We start from the raw sequence: 19015 nt of genomic DNA, 5'->3' as shown, positions 1-19015 counted from the left end.
GCCGCGGGCGGGGCAGGTGCGGCCCCAGGCCGGGCACGCTCGGGGCCCCGCCGCCCCCCAAGAGCCGGGGAGGGGGCGCGGAGGGTCCCCGGGCCCCCCGCGGGCTGCCCCGTCCCGCCCCGTCGGGCCGCTTTATCGGGCGGGGGTGTTGTGGGAGCCCGGCCGTGTGAACCGGGCCCGCCGCACCTGCTCGGCCGTGGGAAGGCGGCGGCAGCCTTGAACGCGGGGACAGTTCCCGAAAACACGGTCCCGGGGCTGCGCCCGGCCCTCGACCTTGAGGGCTGCGAGGAAGCCGCTGGAGCACAACAAGAACAGAAGCAGCGGCTGAGGGAGGAAAACAGCCCAGCAAGGGGATAAGGCAGCTGCCGCCTCCTGGGAAAGGAGCCCTCTCCCACCGGCCACCTCCCAAGGCGAGGAGATGGCCCCGGGGGCTGGCAGGTCCCCTCGCTCCGCACCGGGGGGAAGCTGCCCCTCCGCGGCGCCTGGCTGGCCGCCTGGCTGCACATGGTGGCATGAGTCTGTCCGCCCCCCAGAGCCGCCCGCGCCTCAAGCACCCCCAGCACCCGCGGGTGCTGCGCACTCGCCCTCTCCAGCCTGCCCACGCCAGCTCCCTGCGTGCCAGCTGAACCCGGGCAGTTACCGCCGCGGGTACGCGCTTGCTGGCACCGCTGCCTGTCTAGGAGGTGTTCAGGCACACGCAAGGGGCACTTGCTCAGGAATGGAACACTCCGGGATGACCTCGGCCACGCTGTGCAGGAGGCCACGTACCAGCCACGGGGCCGGCACAGGAAGGGCCCCGGCACAGCCAAGTCAGTTGGGAGCTCAGGGCAGAGGCACTGTCTGGTAGAGGGAAAGACCAGGGTGTTGCACAGCTCTGGGTCAGGTGGCCCGGAGCACTGGCACAAGGGAGATGTCCCAGGCCCATGACAGCCAGAGAGACCATTTGTCCCAGGCTGCGGGTGCCCTGTGAGCACTAGGTGCCCCCCTGCACCGACAGCATCGCAGCACAGCCCTCATATACGCCCCTACCAGTGCTGCAGCCCAGGGGGCAGATTCACCCAGCTGTCCTGTGTGGCAGCATCCCAGCAGCCCTGGGCAACTGGTTTCCCTGGGCGCTCCCCAGGGAACACAAGTGTGCAGGTCCCAGGGATGACGAGCATCCCTTGGGGCAGGGACACCAGGCAAGGGCATCCTAGGCATTGGGGAGGGAGTGGAAAGGACGGGTGGGTCCACAACAGAGCAGGATCCAGGCACTCCCACACCACGCAGAAAGCCCCGATGCCTTCGTCACCCCTTCAGGCTGGCGCTGAGGGCTGTGGTCGATCCTTGGGGATCTGCCCCATCTCAGGGGCCACCCCAGCTCTGCCACCCCCAGCATAGCCTTTTCTGCCCGTGATGTCCAGCACTGCCTCTGCCCCAGCACTGAGCCGATACCACTGCGAGAGCCAACCCAGGGAAGGGGATAAAGAGACTCCCCCCAAGTGCAACACTTCTGTGATGGGAAAGAGGAGGAGAGTACTTTGGGCAGGACACAGCAGGGACCCTTCTGCCTCCCTGGAGCGCCCAGCACATATAGTCCTTTTCCTGCTTTCTATACCCTTTCCTCACATTGGGAAGGGGCCATGACAGCCTGCCCAGGTGGATGTGCAAGCCCCTAATAGTTCCCTGGGCTGGGGGCTGCAACGTGCACCACTGAGAGACTAGCAGGCTTTCCTTGCCCACATGTGCTTGTGTTCAGTTGAATTCCAGCATAGCCTTTGCCTTCCCCTGATACCAGGCTCCCCCATAGTGTCACCACACCACCTAAGCAGTAACTCCTCAAAGCAGCTGGCTGGGAAAGCCAGGTGACAGCGGAGAGACTGTGGAAAAGGGTCGAGGAGTTAGTGGGTGCAGTAGAAATCCCTGGTGCATCTGAGTATTAGCTTGGGGAAGCTGGGGCAGCAGTGATGGAGAGGACACTCTGTGGCCAGCCTCTTAAATTGCAGGAGGTTTTTTTGAAAGCATGATTTAAGTCAAAGTATTTGAAATAGACGTGTATATATATATATATATAAGAACATACAGGTATATGTATACACAGACAGTGGCCCACTGTACACGATTACATTCATATGCACATACAGTGGTTTTCGCTCTTTGAGGTACGGAGGCTTTTTGCCCCAACTTCTGGAGAGATTTGTTGGATATTCTCAGGTTTTTCCTTTACAATTCAATCAGTTGGGAAGTCTCCTCACTGACATCTGGGTTCTCCCTTCTTTGTCTCTAAAAGCCAAGGGGGGCTTGAAGACAGCAGAATGCTCCCACCAAAGTGATGAGAAGGAGGGGAAAAAAAATTATCTATGCTCACTTGAGCAGCAGCATGCAAAATGCTATACAGAAGTCCAGCAATATGACCCAGTAAGTGCAAAATAACATTTTCACCTTTAATTATTCCTAGTACAGCAAACATTTCTTTTTCAAATATTCAAAGGCAGTTTCACATTGAGTAGTGTGATCTATTTTATATTGTTCACAAAGTTACATGTATCCTTTCTCTATGACTGATCAGATTCTCTTCTCATTATTGGTGTAAGAAGTTTTAAACCATTCCCATTCCGTTCCAGTAACTTTTAAGCACTCTCTTCCTAAAGATAAGGGATATCATACTTGTAAAAAAAAATAAAACTAAGTGGGACACTCTGCCTCACAGCAGTTATTAAGCTACAGCAACCTTGTTCCCATAAAGAAAGAACAGTTCTACTTGATTCTGTGATTTGTGTCTGTGCTCAGAATTAAATTGCCTGCAATCTGTTGTCTAAAACTTATCTCAGCAGAAAAACTGGATTTCATGAAACACTCATTTTTTTCCTATGAAAACATCTTATTCAATGCTTAAGTTACTAAAAACAAATTTTCAGAGCATTCCAAGGATTTTTAATAAAGGTATTTTTCATTTCAGTTTCAAAAACTGAAGCTTTCTCCAGATAACAAAAATCCCTTTTCAATCCTGAACAAACAGGCTGAATGCTTTGTGCCCAAGAACTACAACTCCTGCTTTAGGGTCTGGCTCACCGCAGCCCAAAGCATCAGCCACACTGACCACAAAGTCCCAGTGATACTTGCAGAGTGGTGCCCCAGTGCTGGAAGATTCCCTGACATACCAAGTAATCCCAGTAACTCTGGCCTGTGACAGCCTTGCAAAGTGGGTGGCAGATGCTCTGCCAGAGGGATGGGAAGTGAGCGGAGACTTCATCCTTCATTTGACATTTTTTGATCTTGCTTTCTTGGCAGCATTGTCTTTCTGTTCCTTAAACATCCCTCCAACCTATACCCTTGTGGCCAGCACACATGCCCTGCACCAGCCCCAAAGCAAGCAGCAGCAGCTGCCTTGGTGGGTATTTTAATGAGCAGTGAAGTGGTGGTACCACAAACGGTACCTCCAGCTTCCAAGAGCCTCAGCACAAGCAGGAGGAGCACCAGCGCTGAGAGCTGTGGGCAAATGCTTCCACCTTCCCAAAGGCCAAGCAGCTCTGGAAAAATAAATTTACAAACCTAAGGCACTGCCAAGGAGAACTAGGAAACAGTAGCACATGCTGTAATGCAGCCTGTCAAGAAACTTGTCAGCATCCTTTATCATAGTACTTTTCCATTAATTAAAAGGGTTAATTTTGAAAGGAATGATATTCACGCCATCTGGAGACTGATTTTATGAATGCACTAAGGGAACAATTTCTTGCTCTCAGTAGTAACAACAAGAGTTATACCGCTCTCATCACCCTGGAAGGTGTTAGAAACTTGATGCATTTGCCCTCACACCTTTTGTTTCAGAACGGAGCAGGAGAGGACGATCTTTTCAAGCAGCAAGTGAATTATCAGGATCAGGAAAATAAGCCAGTTTTGACTTCTTTCACTGGGTCTGGAAAATAAACCCAGAAGGTACGGATCAGCGCTCAAAAGGGTCTAAAAAGTTTGGTTATTAAAAAAACCCAAACCACCAAAACCCAAACAAAACACACTGTAGGCATGGTTGCATCTCCCTCACATCCTTGCCATTCTGCTCTTTCCCAGCCCGGTGAGAGCTGGGGAAGATGGAGAGGGAAATCAGGACCCCCGCTTACAGATGCCACAGCCCCCGCACCGTGTCCCGTCAGAGCGTCACACCCGGGACCCGCCGGTGCTGCCTGTCCCCGCCGCCACTGGGGAGCAGCAGAAGGCTGCAGGAGGGCCCTGCCTCCTCCTCTTGCTCTTCCCAGGCTCTGCCAGTTATCCGTGAGACCTGGGGAGAACGGAGAAGGAGCTCGGGACCTCCGCTCGCAGATGCCACAGCCCCCGCCCAGCCTCGCAGCATCCCCGTCGCGCATCCCGCATCCCTGGCTGGGGAGCTGGGACAAGGTGACCCAGTCTGCTAGGAGGCCGTGGGTGATGGGGGCTGGGAAGGGGGAGAGGGGTGTCTCCTAGCCATGGTAGCTCTGACCTGGCTCTGATCCTTCCACCTTGTGAGCTAGAAGCAAAATCACTGTCAGCCCACACCAAGAGGCCAGAGGCATCTCCCCAGGGTCACAGGCATGAGGTCTCTCTGGGGGGTAGCTGTGCTAGTAGGACATTAGGGCCTCCCACCTGGTGAAACACCCATTTGTGCGTGCATATATACATACACATATATATGCATCTGTCCACATAGATTCATACGCCTCTATATGGCTGTTGAAGGATTGTTTCGAATCCTTTGATACCCTGCTCCCCTGAGCTGCCCCCTGCCAGACAGGTCCACGAGGTCAGTTTAATCCTGGACACGATATTTAAAGGACAAAGTGCTTCTGTCCCCCCTTGCTGCAGGTTATGGCCAAGAGCGTGGGAAGGTGGGCAGCACACCCACGAGCAGCTGAGTGTCCCTTGCGTGGATGAGTGGGATTCCCTGCAAGGATTAAGCAATGCCATGGCTGGATAAGTGGCAGTGTTCACTGCTGCTTATGACTGCGGGCTGAATTTGTCATTATGGATGTCTTGTCAGCTCTCATGAGCAGCAGCTGACCCTTCATTGTCTCCTCTGGCCTCACGTCTATGCCCCACCATGCTTTCTGGCACAGCACTGCCACTTTTCACAGCAGTCACATTGTCACACACACTTCTTGCTCACCCCTCCAGCCAGTCCTGCTTTCAATCAAGCTGCCACCTCACCCCAACATGTTCCAACCCTTCATGGCCATGACCTAGCAGGTCTAATCAGGACCAGGAAACTTGGAGGCTACTTGCCCCAGAATAGCCACACCTTGCTCTTCCCCAAACAGAAGTAAAGCTCTTTGCAAAAAACAGTGCCAGAGGTCTTCCTTTCTATTCTGTTCTCTCCTTAATAGCTCCAAGTTCCTCCTTGCCCATACCCCATCTCTGGTTCTGCACTCAACGCACAAAGTGAATACCCCTGCCAAAGACACACTCTCATTGTGTCCTTTGGCTGAGCTCATTAACTAACAGTAAAAACCCAAACAACGAGAAAGGGTCCTTGTCTTCCAGAAGCAGCAAACAGAGCATTGCAGATACCCATTAGCATGATATCACTGGTTTTAGCCGCTTAAAAAGGCATACCAAGTAAAATAACTGTCTTTATCAGCTCTTCTCTAGATTCTCAAGAAAAGATCTGATTCATCATTACTTGGAAAACTGGAAAAAGTAAAGCCTGGCTTTAACACGCCCCTAGAACAGTTCCTTCCCACCTAGCTTTGACTCAATTTCTTTTTTTAGAAGGGAATTTGGCTTTCTGATTTCCAATAGTCTGCAAATTTTTCCTCCTTCTCTGTATGCCAAAGGCTACTAGGTACTTGGCTACTGCCACTAGCTGCAGCCTGAGCAGGGACCAGCTCATACACATCATGGCTTCTCGTCCAGCCTGCCTATGCATGTTCCCTCCATGAACATCACGGTGCATGTTGTGATCTGGGTACGCTCCGTCCTCACTGCCAGAAGCATGGTTAGTGCCCCGGGCCAGGACGTCATTGCCCTGGAGTCACTGATGCCTGCTCTCAGTGTTTGCTGTAGAACTTCACCTACTTTGGTCCAGACCTGGGGCAGCAGTGCAGCCCACCACCATGTGAAGCACACTGTGAAGGCACTTACGCAGGGAGCAACAGCAAACCTCATCCTCTGCCAGCACTTCCAGGGCCACTTCTTTAATGACTCCAAGCAGTACTGAGAGCTGCAGGAAGACAAAGGAGGCTATAAAACAGCCCAGCCTGCCCTCCTCTCAGGCTATCACAACAGATCTTACTTGCCAGTGAGCAATAAAGCGCTATAACCCTGGGACAGCCTGTGCTTCACACATCACCTCCCTTTCTTGTTCCCCACGGAGCTTTGAAGATTAAGGGGGAAAAAAAGCCACAAAGAAAAAGAAATGATGCTTAAGGAGAGAGCTAGGAAAATATGCAGTTCTCCCCAAAACCTCACCCAGGTTCCAGTGATCAGCATTTCTTGAGCCAGACAAGGTGTCTCCATCTAATAGCACTTGATGGCTTTTTCTTCAAGGTATCCCTTTTTGAACTCCTGCAAACCCCAATATCCCACAACAGGGACTTCCTCCTCTCAGCCCTGCACTGTGGGAAGAAACCAGCTGAGCTTGCTCCCTTGTACAGAACACCCAAGAGCTTCACCTGGTGAAAGACAGTTCCTCCTTCCCTGCTCACAGCTGCGCCTCATCCATCCTCTCAAGGCTGAATAACCCTACCCCGTTCCTGGTGTAGAAACTATCCCAGGCCTTTACAAATCCTTGGTGCTCTCCTCCGGCACTGGGGAGATCATAGCGGTGCAGAGCATCTGATATGTGGGCACACCGTAGTACGCTGCTGCAAGTGGCTTTTCCATTTTGTTCCTTTCCTAGCCATTCCTAAAGTCTCCCTCAGACGTGGTAGGGGTTAATCCATCCCTTAGCATCTGGAGAGCCGCAACTAGCAGCCAGGTGCCAGCAAAACAGGTTATCCCCACTGCTGGCATACCTGCATATCTTCCTGTTCTGTGCTCTGCTGGGATAAGGTGTGGCCAACCTCACTTCAGCCAGAAAGGGAGCTTCTCACCTTGCACCTTCAGCTTGGGTTTGAGCACAAACCCAGTGCAAATCCCAGATGTAGCATTTCATTTACAGGAGTACCCCTTCCATCTCTGCCTCTACCACTGGCAGTGAGTTGCCATGTATTTCCAGGCTAATCCTTGTCCTGCAAAAGCTCTTCAGAGTCATCCAAGAGCATGTTGTGTTGGACAACTGAGTTACCTCAACCTGGCTCACACGAGAGAGGTGAAAAGACCTGGTTAGTGCTGACCATGAAATCACTCCCATTGCCTTGCAGGGTGCTGCTTTTCAGCATCAGCACTTACACCTACTGGAGCAGATGGCATGGTGCACTTCAGGGGAGAGAATGGCAAGTGCTGGAGACCCCAACTACTTTAAAATAGATGCATTTGTGGTTTTCTTCATTACAGCCCATTCATGTCTTCCTTCTTGATTGGTAGTGCTGGAAATAATATTAGCTGCATGGGAAATGTGCCTGGCTGTCTGCTTCCCATACCCCAAGGGTGTAGAAGACACCTTTCGGTGTGGGGTCCCAGGAATGGCATGCTAACATCAGGCTGTCTGCAGATCACCTTGAGGATGGATATTAGCCAAGGAGACCCAACAGTTGGGGTCATACTGGCTGGACTTGGTACAATCTGGTCACTTCCCAAGCACATGTTTTGTTTGGGAACTGTTGTCACCTTTCCCTCTCCTGCCAGGTCTCCAGACCACAGGATTAAGAGATGAAAAGTAGGATGGGGTCAGACCCTTGCTGTCTGGCATCACCATGCAGCCCTGCCGCCAAAGTCAATCACCAGCAGCTATTCCTCTTACCTAGCAGATATCAGGAAGGTGAGCGGTTGGAGCAAGAAGGGCATCCGCCCAGGCAACTACAGCTGTTTGCTATTGTATGGCCTACATTTTGCGATGGGCTTGGTATATGCTGTATTTAGCCTTTCCTGTTCAGTGTCTGTTTGCCTCTAGTCTGCAGCAAGCAAAGAAATCCCGATGCTCAAGCAAAGGGGAGGAGCACTCCAGGGAGATTCGATGGGAGCAGGAAATGTAGGCAGGGTTGGTTTTCCTCCCTGAAATAACACTGCCTAAATCCTACTGATTGCAAAAGTCTCATGCAGGATGACTATTTTAGCTTCATTTCATGACTCACGGCAGCTTTGCTCTCTGCCAGATCAAACTGCACCACGCACTGCTTTACACTGCCTGAGCTTTTAGCCCCGTGCAAAATGCTGCTGTCGCTGTAGTGCTCAAAAGCGAGCAGCTGGGGAGCTGGGGCTGTGTCCAGAGCATCTTGCTTAATCCCACAAATACCAGTCCCCACAAAAATAGAAACAATTGCCTTCTCACAGAACAGCTTGCTGTATCAAGTTTCTAGCGCTCACAGCAACCAAGATAAATTAGTATTACCTTTGTGGCTGGTAGATTAAATGGTTTCTTTCCTGTAATGTTAAATAAATGAGAGATTTTTTGTGTGTTCTGTGGAGGCAGGGGGGGGTGGAGTATCTCCTTACCTTCATGACATGTTGTGCCCACTTAATTTTTTGCATCGATGACATGGAAAGTGTGCTTGAAGCCAAAATTGGAGCGTGTTTGCCATACATAGCAAGTGTGTTGGCAGAGAGAGTCTGGTTCAGTTAACCAAGCAGCCCACGTTATTTAAAACAATCCTAAACCTCCAGCAGGCCCTGCAGTTAGCACATCATCTCCAGAGCTCAGCATCTGGGACAACGCTACCATGGCAAACCCACTGGGATGAGACTGGGAAAGAAGCAGAGGAGCCCTGTAGCCACGGCTCTGACATTGCTTCAATTTTCATATAAGAAGTATTCAAATGGGCTGCCAAGACTGCTTTGGAGGCTAGTTTCCCATCTCAGGGCAGGGTTTTCATTTCCAAGATGCAGTCTCTCTTTCATTTTACTGCCAGAATTTTAATCAAATTCAAATGAATAAATGCACAAGATTTGCCTACGCGCTCGCTACTACTGACTAACTTCATCGTCTCAGGTGGCTGTTGGTAAGGTGGCCCCACCAGCTCTCCCTGGAAAACCTGAGGGAAGATTTTTAAATCTCCTGTAATTTGGCCTGTCTGTTCAAGCTGGATGCCCAGAAGGTACTGAGGTCCTGATTTTTAAGGTGTGCAAGGCTTTTCTTAGAGACTGGCAGTCTCCCAGGAGGTGCCCAAATGCACAGGGAAGTGCCGACATCCACCCTCCGGAGCACAGCCGCCTCTTGGGAAGCGGGCATTTTCCCTTCAGATCAATGCTGAGCATTTTGGCCCTTGGAGGGACTGTGCCACTAATTCCCAGGACATAAAGTGCCGCACTAATTGTCTTCTTTTAGGGTAGCACCTTCTTTCATTCCTCCAGCTCACTCTGGTTTAATCCCATTTCCTACGAGCAGAGTTGTTTGATACTGGCCATTCAGTCTGTGGGTCCCTTTCTTAAACCTTAGAAACCTACAGGTCAAGAGCAAGCCATAGGCCAACATTAGACCCAAACCTAAAGGTCTCAAATACGTCCCTGTTCCAGGAAAATCCAGCCTGGTAGAGGCAGGAGACCTCCTGGCAGAACCTCCCTTCATCCCTGCAGCACCATTAGCCAGAGACACAGAGCAACAAGGCAATGTGGGCTGCTGGCTCTGCTCTCCATGAGACCACTTGCTTTTCTCCTGCCCTGAGCACCCTAGGGATATCTCTTGCCAGTGCCAAGGAAGAGCTTTGCATGGAACAGTAGGCTTGTGACCTTCAGCACACCTCTTTCCTGCAGTGCATGGATGCTGCCGATCCCTGTGGAAAGCCCTGGGGCTGGCTGTAGCAGCGTGTCTACTGCAAACTAGAGCTCTGGGCAGCCACCGGTTGCAGCATCTAGCACAAATACATGACCGGCTATTTTTTTTCTGGGAAATAAAGATGTGTGAGCCTTGGAACCATGACTATTGGGCTCTTGCTTCCTAGGAATGGAGCTGTGCTGATCCAGCCAAACATGTTCCCTGTGGCCTTGTGGCTTTTTGGGAAGTACCAAGAGGGAGATGACATTGACATGAGCAGACAGTGCTATCTGAGTGGGCTGGGAGGGAGATGGGGAGGGTGCATGGGAATGCTGCCATGCAGGAGATGCTGGGTGTGATTGGTATTGCATCCCACATGGCTGGGGGAAGACGATGTCTTGAGAAGACTGTGTGGTGTGGAGATACCAGGGTAAAGACAGGGCAGCCCAGAATCCTCAGCATGTGTGAGCCATCCACATATCTAACATTTGCCAGGATGCAGATTGCCTTATGCATGAAGAAAACAGACATATTTAACCTAGCATCCACCATCACAACCCCCATCTCCAATTAAGCCTGTCCCAGACCCTCTGGGGAGATGATAAAGGCTATAGCAGATGAAAGGTAGCTAGGCCAAGCTCAAGGGCTGTGAAACCTCCTCCCCCTGTAGCTGCACATGCATATAACCTGCCATGCTGTTTGGGTTTTCAGAGATAACCCTGGGGTTACACACTCAGGAGCACAGTCTGTCTGAGCCTGCCAGCACCTCCCAGCCTCAGTGAGAGCCCTAAGCCCGGGCAGCCTCCAGGGCAGAGCACAGCACAGCATGAGGACCAGAGGGCATGGTAAATAACCGCAGCTTATTTAAACAGCCCCAGCCTGGCAGCAAAAGGTAAAACAGCAGAAGTGAGACTCTGGCAGCTTTTGGCCTTGCAGGACTACCATGAAACCAGCTGCCAGATATTTCCTCAAGTGCCCTGACTACCGCCGGAGGAAGGGGCAAAAAATGCACAGTCTCAGCGCAGACACCGGGATTTAGCCCCTCTTGGGGGTGGCTGGTGTTACATAGTCGCGGCTGAGCCATGCCAGCCTGGCAGGGCACAAGCACTTTGTCCCAAGGGTACCTGAGAAGTGATCAAGCACCTGCCAAGGTCTGGCCATGTCCCAGCAGGATGCCGGGGGAAGGCTTCTTCAGAGAGGGGAGTCTGACTCCCCTAGCCACCTGGGAAGGGACACAGGAACCTGGTGGCTCCTCTTTCCAGCTGCAGATCAAGGTCTGGCAGAGGGCCGTGTTGACTTTGTGCTCCAGGGCTGCACAGGCACGTGTACAGAGCTCATCACCCTGTACAGCAGCCTTTCTCAGAATAAACCCGGGACTTCAGCCCTGAAGCTGGCAGCACTCACAGCACACCACCTCCACTGGCAGCCAGCGCAGACCCCACAGCTGCCCGTGCAATGGGGGCAGGGGATGCTCCAAGCCAGGCAGGGAAAGTCCCCACCGGGTCCTGTAATATGTGCCACTCACCACAGGGAAGCTTCAAGATCCTTCCTCAGATCCCCTTCCACAGGCTCCCCTGTTTCAACATCGCAGTCCTGACATTGGACAAAGCAGAGGGACTGTTCCTATCAGCTCAGCACTGGGCAGAGTTAAGGTGGTTTAGTCTGAAATTCCTTGATGCTCCATTTCTGGCTGTTGGAGCCTACTGCCTGGCCACGCTCAGTTTCCTGCACTTCTGTGGAGACAGCAAAGCTTTCTACTGCTGTGTTCAGCCCTTGTTTCACTTTGCTTTTGAACGCCGCTACAGGGGAGAGAGAGACGGAGAGAGAATAGAAACATAGCAGGCCAGGAGCAGAAAAGAGGAGGAGATGAGACAACCATCTGCAGCTGGTTTCCCAATAATTGCGTGAGGTCGGGGAGAGGCCTGCTGCCAGAGAATTTTCAGAGTGTTTACATTGCATCTCCAACTGGATATGAAACAGGCATTTTAACTCCATGGATGCTTTGCCAGCCTTTCCACCACTTCTGCAGGGCTGGGACTCCCCTGTTCCTCTTGCATTTACAAAAAGGGAAATAAGGGTTTCCGCTGCCGTCCTCTGGGCCTGGCTAGAGGGAAAGTCTGGGTTAGATGAAACTCAGTGCCGACAGGGACCCCGAGGAAAGGGCTGCGCACAGGCACTTGCTTAAGACACAGCTGCCTGTGCCTGAGGTGGATCCGAAGCCACCTCCCAAGGGAGTCCAGACAGCCAGGGAAAGGGAAACCACACGGTCCCCGAGGGATGACAGGGAGGCCACAGTGCTGCTTGCTGGAGGCACCTTCTGGGAGGCGTTTGCTTACCATGTTTGTTTGAAGCCTGGAGTTAAGATTGAACTAATAAGACATTAGCCTTCCGCAGCCCAAAGAGCACCTGCCACCAGCACAGGGGACTTTGCAACGATATCCACAGAGCACACATCTTTGTTGGCTACAACTGCTCAATGTGAGCACCTGCTTGCTTTTCCATCCAAACTGAGTCCAGGCTGAGACTAAAAGGCATTAACAACTGAAAAAAAAACCCGGAAAGAACCTGAAAATCCTTTTTCATAAGATGAAAGGGAGAGTAACATTAGAACATGGTTTACTTACATGTTAAAAAATATTTGCCAGTAGTCACATGGCCACACAGTAGCTGGCTGCCACTTTGTTTGGCACTGGGCTATCTAGCATGCTCCTGCCGGACACCAGCCCATGCCTTTCTCTTGCAGTCTCTAGCTCACCACAGAAAGGAGGATGCTTTACCTCATGCTGGGGCCCACAGATCAAGATATCTCAGGTGACCCAGTAAAAGAGCTCAGGAAAGCTCAGGGGCTTCTTTTGGATGATCATCGGTCACTGTTGGACCTGAAACTGGGTCACAACCTCTGGTAAAAGCAAGAGCAAACTCATCTGGCATAGGAAAGGCAAACCACGAGGGAGCCTCCAGTTGTTGCTCCAGTTTTTGGAGCTGAAACCTGACTTTGGTCTGCCCCTGAATTTACACCTTGCTCTGACGCCAATGTCTGCACCGGCTTTGGGTCAGATGCTTCAGCCCAGACTCCATTGTCTGTGGACAGGACGATGATAAACACCACCACAGAGCCCTGTGAGACACGGAAGCTTATGAAAACCATCTTTTCCCCTCTCCCTGTGATGCTCCCAGGCCAGCTCAGTAGCAACCCATGGTGAGAATGTTATAGCTGGCTGTGCCTCCGAAACCTCCACCAGCGAAGCAAAGGCTGAGGCTGGGGAAATTGGAAGGGCAGCAGGAAGAGCTGTGCCCCATCATGGAGCCTGGGACATCCTGGAAGAAGCCAAGGGAGGGCTGTGCAGCTTCTGGGGTCCTACCTTGATTGCCAAGCTTGGTGACCTCTTGGGTGACATTCTGACAGCGACGCTTTTGCATTTGAATCACGGGGCACATGCCACGCAACTCAAAGGGCTGCCTGGCACTCTAGGAAGCAATGAGGAACACAGCCAGCAAGCAGCTGGACTGACCAAGCAGTCTGGCATGTGTGGCTCGGCAGGCAGGGCCACCCCTCATCACCCAGAGGTTCCACGACAGGCCAGCTCGAGCTCTGGGGACTGCCTGGGAGAAAGACCTCTCTCCTCCTGCAGCTCTGTGTAGGGCAGGCAAAGGACTGCCTACACAGAGCCTTGGAGACGCAGCACAAGTCACTCACATGTCACTCACCTCATGGGAGTCTTCTGGGGAGTGAAATGTGACACTGAGTGTGTGGGGCAGGTGTCACCTCCTTGCATACCAAGCCCCACTGCCCCAGCCCGTGTCCATATGAGGCATTCCCCAGCTGCCCTTATCACTATTTCAGGACCACTTGAATTCCTGGCTCTTACCAGGCTTTTTCTAGACACACAAGCCTTGAGCTCAAATGCCACTAGACACATCTGGGCCCTTCCCTACCCATGCACTAAGCCAGCTGCACAGAAGCTGAGGTGCCAGCACTGACATAAAGGGCATCTTTTGGAAGATAAACTGGTTTTTTGCTCAGAGGATCACAGAAATCACAGACTCCTTGGCTACTACTTCTCACAGCCCTGTTTATTATCAAGCAGAGACCCATTTCACCTGCCACAGGGCAGGCACCTTTGAGTTTTACACCAGTGATGCTCGCCAGTGCCCTCGCTGCCAGCCAAAGCTCTCCCAGTACAGGGTGGGTGGAGTTACCAATGCTGTCCAGGTTCTCCAGCTGGAGCATGGGGATGGGGAAGTATCCAGTCAGGATGGCCTGCCACACTATCTGCACCTGCAGGTGATTTCAAGCTATTTGCAAACTCCAGGAGCCTTTCTACTCAGGAGCCCTTGGGTAGGGAGGAGGAGTTGGGCAGCCTTGCTCTTTGCTCTGCAGCTGTCCCTCTGCCCATAGGATTTTGCCTGCTGTGAAGATTTCTAGGGACAAATTCCAATATACCTGTGACACTGAACAACCTTTTTTGTGAGTCCTTAGGCTCAAACGTGATCCATCTTCCTCCACACCCTGTCTGGTATGGATCTATAGCAGATACCTGAGGAAGAGAAGAGCTGGACAAGCATGTAGTGATTCCTCTCCTCATTACTTTCCCAGCCAGCTCAGTTTTCAGATCAAGGGTTTCCTGAAAAGGCAGGAGCGTCTTTGTGTGCAACAATGGCATTTTTGCTTCTGTGAATGTGCCTGATCCCTTTTTGAACTCACATCAGTTTTTAGCATCCACAAGGTCCTGTCATAGGGAGCTGCACATTTTACATACACCTCCTTTACAAATGGGAAACAAAAAAAAAAAAAAAAAAAAAAAGAGTGGTCTAATGCTAGCAGCTGATGGGATGTCAGGATCTCTGACATAAACTTCATTCACATAGAAAGTCTTAGACCAGGGTGAGCGGTGAAACAAACCAGCCAAACTTACTTAAGACAACATCATGGACAGCAGCAGAGCATGTCATGGGTAGCAGCGATACCCAGCATGAGCCCTTCTGGCCTGCAGCAGGAGCTAAGGCAGGCAGGAATCTTCAGAGGAGCAAGAGTCGTATCACATGCTGTGAGCAAAGGTCTGTGAGCCAGATCACCTGCACACAGCCCGCAGATAGGCTTATTTGCTTTATGCAGAATAAGATACTTCTATATTAGTAAGAGATACGTGTGTTTGCCTTAGATTAGGATAACTTGGCTTTTGCATATCTGATTGCTTCCTACAGATTAGGGCAATATCATATTAGTAATAAATTAATTAAAGGAAGGGCTTTGCTCTGAGACAGTGTAGTAAGCTCATGTTCATCTATTACTTCTTGTCTGTAAAAGCTTTGAGACATTTACTAAATCATTTTGAGAGTCATCCTTGGTTTCTTTCTTTTCTTTTCCTTCTTTCTTTCTTTCTTTCTTCCTTTCTTTTTCTTTTTTTCTTTCTTTCTTTTTTCTTTCTTTCCTTCTTTCTTTCTTTCCTTCTTTCCTTCTTTCTTTCCTTCTTTCCTTCTTTCTTTCTTTTTTCTTTCTTTCCTTTTTTCTTTCTTTCTTTTTTCTTTCTTTCCTTCTTTCTTTCTTTCCTTCTTTCCTTTTTTCTTTCCTTCTTTCCTTCTTTCCTTCTTTCTTTCTTTTTTCTTTCTTTCCTTCTTTCCTTCTTTCTTTCCTTCTTTCTTTCTTTCCTTCTTTCTTTCTTTCTCTTTCTTTCTTTCTTTCTTTCTTTCTTTCTGTCTGTCTTTCTTTCTGTCTTTCTTTCTTTCTTTCTGTCTTTCTTTCTCCTCTCTTAGCCACATAATGCTGGATTTCATACCATACTGATATACAAGTTCTCCATCTCTTATCTGCCTCATCATTCTGTATTTGCTCATTGTATCAAATACTCTTGATTTTAAGCACTGTGCTTTTTCTCCTGTTCCTGTGACAGCCTTGGTCCCCTGAGATGGGTCTGCTAGCCATCGATGCTTTCAGGGGGCAAAAAACAGTTGGGGAAACAACAAACAAATGGGGAAATACAATATAATCGTACAATCATGGACAGCTTTATGCGGAAGGGAGCTCTGGAGGTTTCTGTCCCCTCCCCACTCCTCATGTGAGGGCCACCCTCACAGTCAGGTCAGGATGTTTGGAGCCACATCCAGGCAAGGCTTGATGACGCCCAAGGACAGAGATGGCACCACCTCTCTGGGCCATGTACTGCTGACCCGTTCTCCTGGAGCAGAGTGGTTTCCACCTATCTCATTCAGAGGTCCCTGTGTTGCAGAAGCGCCTGTTGGCTCTTGTTCTTTCACCGAGCACCTCTGAGAAGGTTTGGCTCTGCATTCTCTGTCTACCTCTCAGGCAGTGGAAGATGCATCTGCAGCCCCATCAGCCATCTCTCCTCTGGGCTGAAGAAGCCCAGCTCCCTTGGTCTTTCCTTATGCACCATGTGCTCCAAACTCTCACCAGCCTGGTGGCTGCCACTGGGCTGGCAGCTTGTCACCATTTCTATTGCACCAGAGACCCAGACTTGGCACAGTGCTCCATGTACAGCCTCAGCAGTATCTGGCAGTGAGAAACACAGCCCTGATGATGATTTAAGAGCCTCAAAATTTGCAATGACCTGGAAAAGGCAATTAAAGCTGGACTGTGGCGCAATTACTTTGACATATCACAGCTGCCCCATCTGATCATATGCCAATAACATAAGGGAAAGTGGGCTGCAAAACAAAGGAAGTCCACTCAGTAAATAGGATGCACGCTCATGCAGATAAGAAACATGGGGGCCAGCAGCACCATGACAGGCAGTGGTCAAGCCCGTGACAGACTGTCCACTACAGCATCCGTACCGGATGGGGACATTGCCTGCTTTGCAATGTTGGTGTCAAGTGACTTCCCTGGCCTGAGGCAGCAGCCTTCAGCCCTTTATTTAGAGATTTATTTAAAATATATTATTTAACTTTAGAAATCTCTACAGTTTGCTTTGCACTGAAGTCTTAATTCACAATTTATGTTTTATATTTTCTATTACAAATTGTATATTGTAGTTATATACAAGCATATTAATTGCCATATAATAGATGAACATGTATTTTCATATTTATGGGTGTCTAATGAAACACATGCCTGCCCCCCCATTACCCAGACTACAAGGCAGCAACGAACCAGGAGTAGTGAACTTGGCTCCCAGCTAATGAGAGAGCTGAGGCTGAGAGCAGCCAAGCACTGACAAGCAGAGCCAGCTCCATGATCAAAGCCCCTGGGTTAAACAGGGGCCACCGATTGCTATTTATAGGTGCCTTAGCTCACGTCTAAGTGGAGGCTTTAAAAAGCTTGGAGGCAGTTTTTGTGCCAGGGTAGCTCCATCCTGCACGTGTGACACATGGTTCCTTGCACAAGAATGGTGCAAAGCCCCAGCTGTGCCATTGCACAGGCTAGGTCAGGCCCTGGCTGTCAGGGAGGTCACAACAGCTTGGGTTAAGCTGTTAATCAAATAGTATTTGATTTGATTGAGCTAACTCTGCCTACCTTTTGGAGGACCCAAGCAAATCCCTTACCTAAGCAAACCCTACCACAACTGCAACTCTAGTGGCTGTGGCACCGAGGGATACAACGGTTGTCCCAAAACTGTGAAATAGCTCAAACTCAGCTCACAGTAGCAACAACCTGAGCTGCTGCATTAGGGCTTGTAAGGACTCCCATGGAGGATCCAACCGGCAATGACCTTGAGGGAGGGGAAGCTGGAAAACTGCACTTGAAGTCGTTTCAACTGAGAAAGTTGGCAGGGTTTGAGGTAGGTCAGCCCACCGTGGGGCAGCCAGCCTAGCTGTGCAGCCTTTCTCCAAGACATGACAGCACCTTCCTGTCTCTGGGGCGTGCTGATGACGAGATCCAAAGAGCTCTGTGAGTCTCAGATGATAAGGTTATAGCAACCAGCTTCAGAAAACACAGCATTTGGTCTTTCCAGGTTGTTGCCACACTGGGAGCCTGAACATCACAGGAGACTTTGTGTTCTGAAGTGAGCCTTACACAAATGGAAATAATTAGCACAGAGAGTTTGGCACTGCCTGCACTTTTTCAGCATTGCACTATGAGTTTTGATGGAGTAATACTGCACAAAATTGGACTGATGCAGTGAGGGTGGAAGTATTTTTGAAAGATTTGGAAAGATGGCCTATCAGTAGCATCAAATGGCATTTGGCTTTCAGAAAAAACACCTGACTTATCATTGCAGTTCTGGAGATGAATAAAGATCAAAACCTAAGACAGCTCAAAATCTGTGCAACCAGGTTTCTTTTTTCTTTGCAACTAAAAAGCTCAACAGTAGATGATGTTCTACTCTTTGAGCTTATTTGAGCATGGGGCATAACACTGAACTCTTACATCTTTCCATGCACATCTTTGTGCAAGAGCCTGTCCATGCAAGTACATGTGTATGTACGTGCCTACGTACACATGCATCACGCTGGTGCCCATGTTGCTGTCCTCTTGCACAAGACATGAAAAAACAATATTGCATTCACTTCCCTTCTCAAGAAAACAGTCATCCAAAATACAGCAGTCACTGGGGGATGTTCAGCTGCTGTGCACTATTACACCTCTTCTAGATTTCTCTCTCCATTATCACAAGCAGGTAAGTCAGCAAATTCAGTTCCCAGCCTGCTTGTGATGACTTTCAGAACCATTACATTTATCACAACTTACCGATTTTCCTGTAGGCCCTGGCTATTGCTGTTTTTTCCCAGCTTTGCTGGTGCCACATAGTTCAGATCACTATAAGCTGGTCTCCCATCTTACAAAGCCAAAGACCTTCTCCTTCACTACCTGCTGTATCTGCACCACCTTGGCTTGCCTTTCAGTGTTTTAACTTCTGCTCAGGAATCATGGCATCCAAGGAAACTTGATGGACATCAAACACTTTGTTTTGCTTTTGGGAGGGAGCTGCATTTTCTTTACGCCGGGTTTCAGCCACTGCAGGAGCCCAGCGGCTGCTACTGGAGGCTGGCAGCACCTTCCTCTTCTGTGTGCCATCTCACACGCAGCAGAGGGATGCCTAGCAGATCAGTAATAGGAGATGAGCAAAGACTAGAGAAGGAGGGATGAAGGAGGCAGCCAAAAATGCTTGCAGGCTCCATGGGCTTGGGACATGAGCTATTCCCAGCTGTCAGCACTGGAACGCTGCTTACCGTACCATCCGATGGCCTGACTTCCTCCTCCCTGACAAGAGCCAGCAGCAGGCTTCCTATGAATAATTAGCCTGCTTTCCAGGTCCCGCC

The sequence above is a fragment of the Falco cherrug genome, chromosome 1, assembly GCF_023634085.1.
Source record: "Falco cherrug isolate bFalChe1 chromosome 1, bFalChe1.pri, whole genome shotgun sequence".
NCBI classification, from domain to species: domain Eukaryota; kingdom Metazoa; phylum Chordata; class Aves; order Falconiformes; family Falconidae; genus Falco; species Falco cherrug.
The sequence above is the reverse complement of the archived record's forward strand: the minus strand, read 5'-3'. Positions refer to the sequence as shown.